At 45.1% G+C, this 5,016-nt stretch overlaps 1 long non-coding RNA gene across 1 annotated transcript in view; it reads left to right on the top strand.

Annotated features, from left to right (window-relative positions):
* LOC109302465 overlaps positions 1-4,778 on the top strand; it is a 9,507-nt gene extending 4,729 nt beyond the window's left edge. The window contains exon 3 of the long non-coding RNA XR_002098790.1: positions 3,818-4,778. This is a non-coding gene — a long non-coding RNA (uncharacterized LOC109302465). The remainder of the gene's footprint in view (positions 1-3,817) is intronic.
* The last annotated feature ends 238 nt before the right edge of the window (positions 4,779-5,016 follow it).

The following is a 5,016-nucleotide window of genomic DNA, read 5'->3' on the forward strand; positions in this document are numbered from 1 at the left end:
CTGCTCCGAAGCAGGCATGCACCTGCTGGTATGGAGCTAATGCCAGAGCCTGGAGCAGATGTTTGCACCCTCCTGGCTGCAGCCAGCCCAGGCTCTGGGTAGCTGCTGCCAGCCATGGTAGGGCTTGCAGCCACCAAGCTGCCTGTTGGGAGCAGCCCAGGCTTCGTGGCTGCCTAGAGCCCAGGCTGGCGATGGTGTGCCGAGCAAAATGGCTTCACATGCCGCGCTCGACACATGTGCAGGGGGTTGCTGACCCCTGCACTAGCCTGTTCTTCTCTGGGCCATTTTTCTTGTTCTCCAGCAGCAGCTTGCCCTGATTTATTTCCAGCTCCTCTCCCTCACACTTCTCTGAGGACTGAAAGAATTGAACTGTCCCAAAGCTGGGCCACCATCCCCTTTTATGGAGGATCTGGAATTATTGGTTTGTGTTGCTCACTGGAAAAAAACAAATATGAAAATATTAAAATCTCCCACCAAGTGAAACTGCCTTTCTCCACCCAGCTCTAAGCTAGGCACTGAAGAATGGGATGCTCACATATGCTCCTTATTATTATCTGGATGATGTATTTATTTCATGGTCATTCAGTTAGGCCCCTTTAGCAAATTCCTGTCTATTAATTCAAGCAAGGGGGACTGATAGTGTTGAATAATGTGGAACAAATCTGTGCCACCCAGTCTATACACCAAAGATGTCCTATTTATGTCTTAGTTTATAGTGGCAGACTTTTGAGGGTGGTTTGCTCTTTCTCCGCTGATGTTTCAGAAGACATCTTCTTCACAAATATCCCAGGTATTTAAGCTGTTACCAGTCCTGTGCAATGTGTTTCCAGATATGTTCTTAACTCTGCCCTTCAGAGCTCTTAGAAAACTTTATCTAGTTGTTCAAGATGCTCCTAAATATTAAAATGAATGTCTATGTCTGGGGTTAGCAATGTTTTTGGGCAGAGTGCCAAAAACACCCACAACCTTGACTTGTAAGATGTTGGCATGCCAGGGCTGGACAAGCAGGGAAGCTGCAAGTGGCCTGATTCTTGTTGTGGCAGCTGAGCCTCAGCTCTTCCCTGCCATCCACCCTGAGGCATGTGAGAAATGCCTTTGAATGTGCTCTGGCACATGTGGCGGGGGTTGCCTACCCCTGGTCTATGTTGTCCAATTATATAGCTGCACTGGATTTACATCTTCTAAAGGGCCGCTCCCGTTATTCTGAAACATAATCAGTGCTCTTTGTAAAGCAGTACAAACTGAATGCAGTTTTTAATGCAGAGGACTCCTCTGATGGTTGGATTAAAGGTGTTTGCCAGTGATCCTTGCATAGGTCCAGGATTGAGTTACATTTAGTTCTTCCTATGTGCTCAAACACTTTATGAGTGGAAAGCATGGCATGCAAGTCAGGTTTGCATTCAATGGTACAATTTAGAAAATGTGTACAGAATTCTGTCTTTCTTTCTTGGGTAACAGAACTTTTGGGCCAACCTACTTGTTGGGGTTAGGTGCTGTAAGGCCAAGCCCCCCTGGCCTGGCATCTTCCTGATGAATGACATCAGGATGGGGAGGCATTGATATTAGCTCCTACCCATTTTCTGGTGTTATTTTCTCACCCATCATGACTTTGATCTTCTTTCAATTAGGGAACTGGTTCTGCTGGGTGATAAGTCTGGGCCTGTTGGAGGAATTTCTTCATGGGGCTCTGCCACCTTTATCACTTCCTCAGTATTAATATTCAACTTCTCTTTTAGGGGACTGATCCATTGTGTCCACTTTAGGGGCTTTTCCTAGACTGCTGAGATCTGGGTCAGGCCCTCTGAATTGATCCATTGGCAATCAATCAACCAGTAAGGTCTGTTCTACACCACTGTCTGCACAGGGCTCATTTGCTCTCATCAGTGAACTAACAGCCCCCCCAGATAAGGCAATCTGAGTTAATTTACCCCACTCATTAATCGTGTCATCGAGGTACATTGGCCAATGCCCCTTTGCCCATTCAGGGTTGCCACCTTGTATCAAGTCCTTAACTGACTCAAACAGGGGGGTTCATTTTAGTCCACCCCTTTCATCCTGAGGTTGATCCACCCACTGTCAGATCACTTTATTGGTCCAGCATGGAACCAAAGGAACCAAAGAAAATAAACAACTCTTCTCTTTCATCTGGGGTTTATCCCCTTCCCTCTCTTTTTATCAATTATGTAGGGATCCTCAAACACACACTAGGGCAAAACTCAACTTAAGCCTTTCCTTGTCCTTCAATCAGGGTTGACTCTTTGTCATAAATTGGCTCTATCAGTCCAGCTGGCTTGAGTTGCCATGTCCCTGGCAGACTGGTGATCCCAAGCCACGTATCACCCACGTCCTCAAGTACCTGCTTTGCCTGGTACTTCACTCCTGCACCCAGCGAGTCACCCTGGCTGTCCATGTGATCACAGTATTTTTGGGTGGTCCTCTAACCACCCTTGCCTGTTGCCATGCACCATTCACCTGCCAGTAGCTACAAGCTGGTGCTGACCAGAGAGCCCTACACTGTCTCCTCTCTGCAGATGCCACAGTCTCTTCCCAGTTGCTGCTCTCTGTGGCCAGAAGTATTGTTCCACACTCCCTGGCCACCAATTCAGATGGAGCGCTCACTCTGGAAGCACAGCACAGTGATCCAGGCCCTGGCTGTGCACCTGAGATAAGTGAAGGGTGATTATCACCCTTGGGTTCCCCTTTGCCCCCAGAACCTTTCCTCTCACATCACCCATTAGCTGAATAATCAGTCCTTACTATACCAGCATTGCAGGCACATCTTAAACAGCTGAACAAATGTCATATAAATCCCATCAAACAGTAAAGTTAAAAGCACGTTCCTCCTAGCTGTCTCAAAGCTTTGTAGGGCTAATTGGATTTCAGCTTAAAATGAAGTTTCTTGCCTGGTTGTGGTAACAATGATAACAATTTGGTTTTGACAGTGTGCGTGGTGAAGCTGTAGCTTTAATACCAGTGCATGGGGAATTAGGTACCTATTTCTCATTGCTATAAATGGTCACCTAATCTTGTTATTCATTAAATTTATTGTGTCACCTGTTTGATTGCCATCAAATGGAATGAATAGGTACATCTAAATGTGCTATTAGTGTGAAGAAATAAACTCTGGTGCAGTTCACCCCACAGTCAGATGCTCCCAGGTGCAGTGTTTACATGTGCACTCAGGACTGCAACACTTTGAGCCAGGGGGGAGTGGTCCCAGGCTGGCGGGTGTCAGGGCCGGAGTCAGCTCCAAGCTCCAGGTAGTGCCATCAGGTGGTGGAGAGGCTGGCTGGAGCATGAGATGCCAGAGTAGGCAGCAGGCGGCCCCCACACTTTTACACCTTTGTGCCCCAACCAGCCCCTGTCACCATCTATATGTGTCCTAATAGTGGCACACTTATAAACTGTGAAGCTTTCAGCTCTGCAGTAAAGCACATGTGTAGATGCACGCAACGACTCAAAATTATGTTCTTTTTCCAAAATAGTGCATCTTTGGGCCAGCTACATAAATCTTCAGCTGATGTGTCACATCTGGAAAATCTGAGTCAATTGCCCAACAACTTTTTTTCCTGTCAGCATTATTGCAGTGCATTGCATAATCATCTATAGATAATCTGTGTTGCATAGAGCCAGAGATCACCATTAAACTACAAAATCAAACTATAGTTTGAATATATTCCTTGGTCATCCATCTAAAAAGTTCATAGAACATACAGAGCACAGAAACTTGGGGCAAGAAGGTCAGGTAGGTTGTTTAGAATATCTTATCACCTCCCTGGGGTTTCAGGTGGTGTCATTTGCTGTGCTTATTTTGCAGAGGATTCATCAGTCATGTTTTGCAAAGGAGACTCAAGTGCAATCTCCACAACCTCCAGAAAGAGGAACTCACTTCCGTGCCAGCATGCTTCCCCCTAGCAAGTATTTCCCTCAATAGATCATTCTCCTTACATATATGATGAATTAGGGCAAAAGGATTCTGCACAAATAGGAACTAAGGTCCTGATTCACCCATGACATCAGTTTTACACCATCATTCAGATGCAAAGCTGATAGAGAATGGTGAGTCAAGCACTTGATGTTTCAAGTTTGAAGGATTTGACATGGATATGGAGATATGCCCAATTCTCCTGGGAGTAAGTAAACAAGGTGAAGTAAATGATGACCCAAGAACAAGAGGGTATAAACTTGTCTTGAATAAATTTAGGTGGGAAATTAGGTTTTTAACCCTCAGAGCCGTGGAATAGCACTGAAAAAGCTCTACAAAGCTTTTCAGTAAGCTTTACTTACTGAAAATAAACCTTCAGAGGTTCTGGAATAGGCCTCTAATAGGAACAGTTTTAAAGAGAGGTTGATAAATTTATGAAGGGGATTATATCACGTGATTGCTTGAGAGTGCAGGAGACCTGATGCAGGAACTCAGTAAGTCATTTCCAATGCTACTTTCTATATTTCTGTAAATGATCCATAGACCAAAGGCTTTCACATTTCTCCTTAAACTGCTCATTGCACAGCTTGCAGTCAAAAGAATTCTACTGGGCAAGTTATGTTGTTGGAGTTTAAGAGCTCTATATAATGGTTTGTGGCAAGATGGTGAGATGATTTGGCAGGAGATAATAGAACTCTACTCTGTAAAGCTTGTTCAATAAGTTTTAATGCTGATCACAAGAAAGGGAAACATTTCACATGAGTTAACAAAGTAAAACACAACCCTCCAACTAGGACTGCAAACCCTCCAGGATCGCCCTGGAGTCTCCAGGAATTAGATATACAGCTCCAGTAGGGCTGTGCAAAGCTTTGGGTGGTGATTTGATTCAGGAGATTTAGCCCAATTCGGTGGCCGAATCTCCAAATCTGAATCAAATCGGGACCAATTTAATGGTCCAAACGGATTCAAAGCTCTCTGAATCTTTGGAAAAGATTCAGAGAACTTTGATGATTAAGGCAGTCTCCCTGCTGCAGCCACTCCAAGCTGGTAAGTACTAGGGGTGGGAGAGGGGGAGCTAAGGGAGGAGGAAG

The sequence above is a fragment of the Gavialis gangeticus genome, unplaced genomic scaffold (genome assembly GCF_001723915.1).
Source record: "Gavialis gangeticus isolate Ggan-Ray unplaced genomic scaffold, GavGan_comp1, whole genome shotgun sequence".
NCBI classification, from domain to species: Eukaryota; Metazoa; Chordata; order Crocodylia; family Gavialidae; genus Gavialis; species Gavialis gangeticus.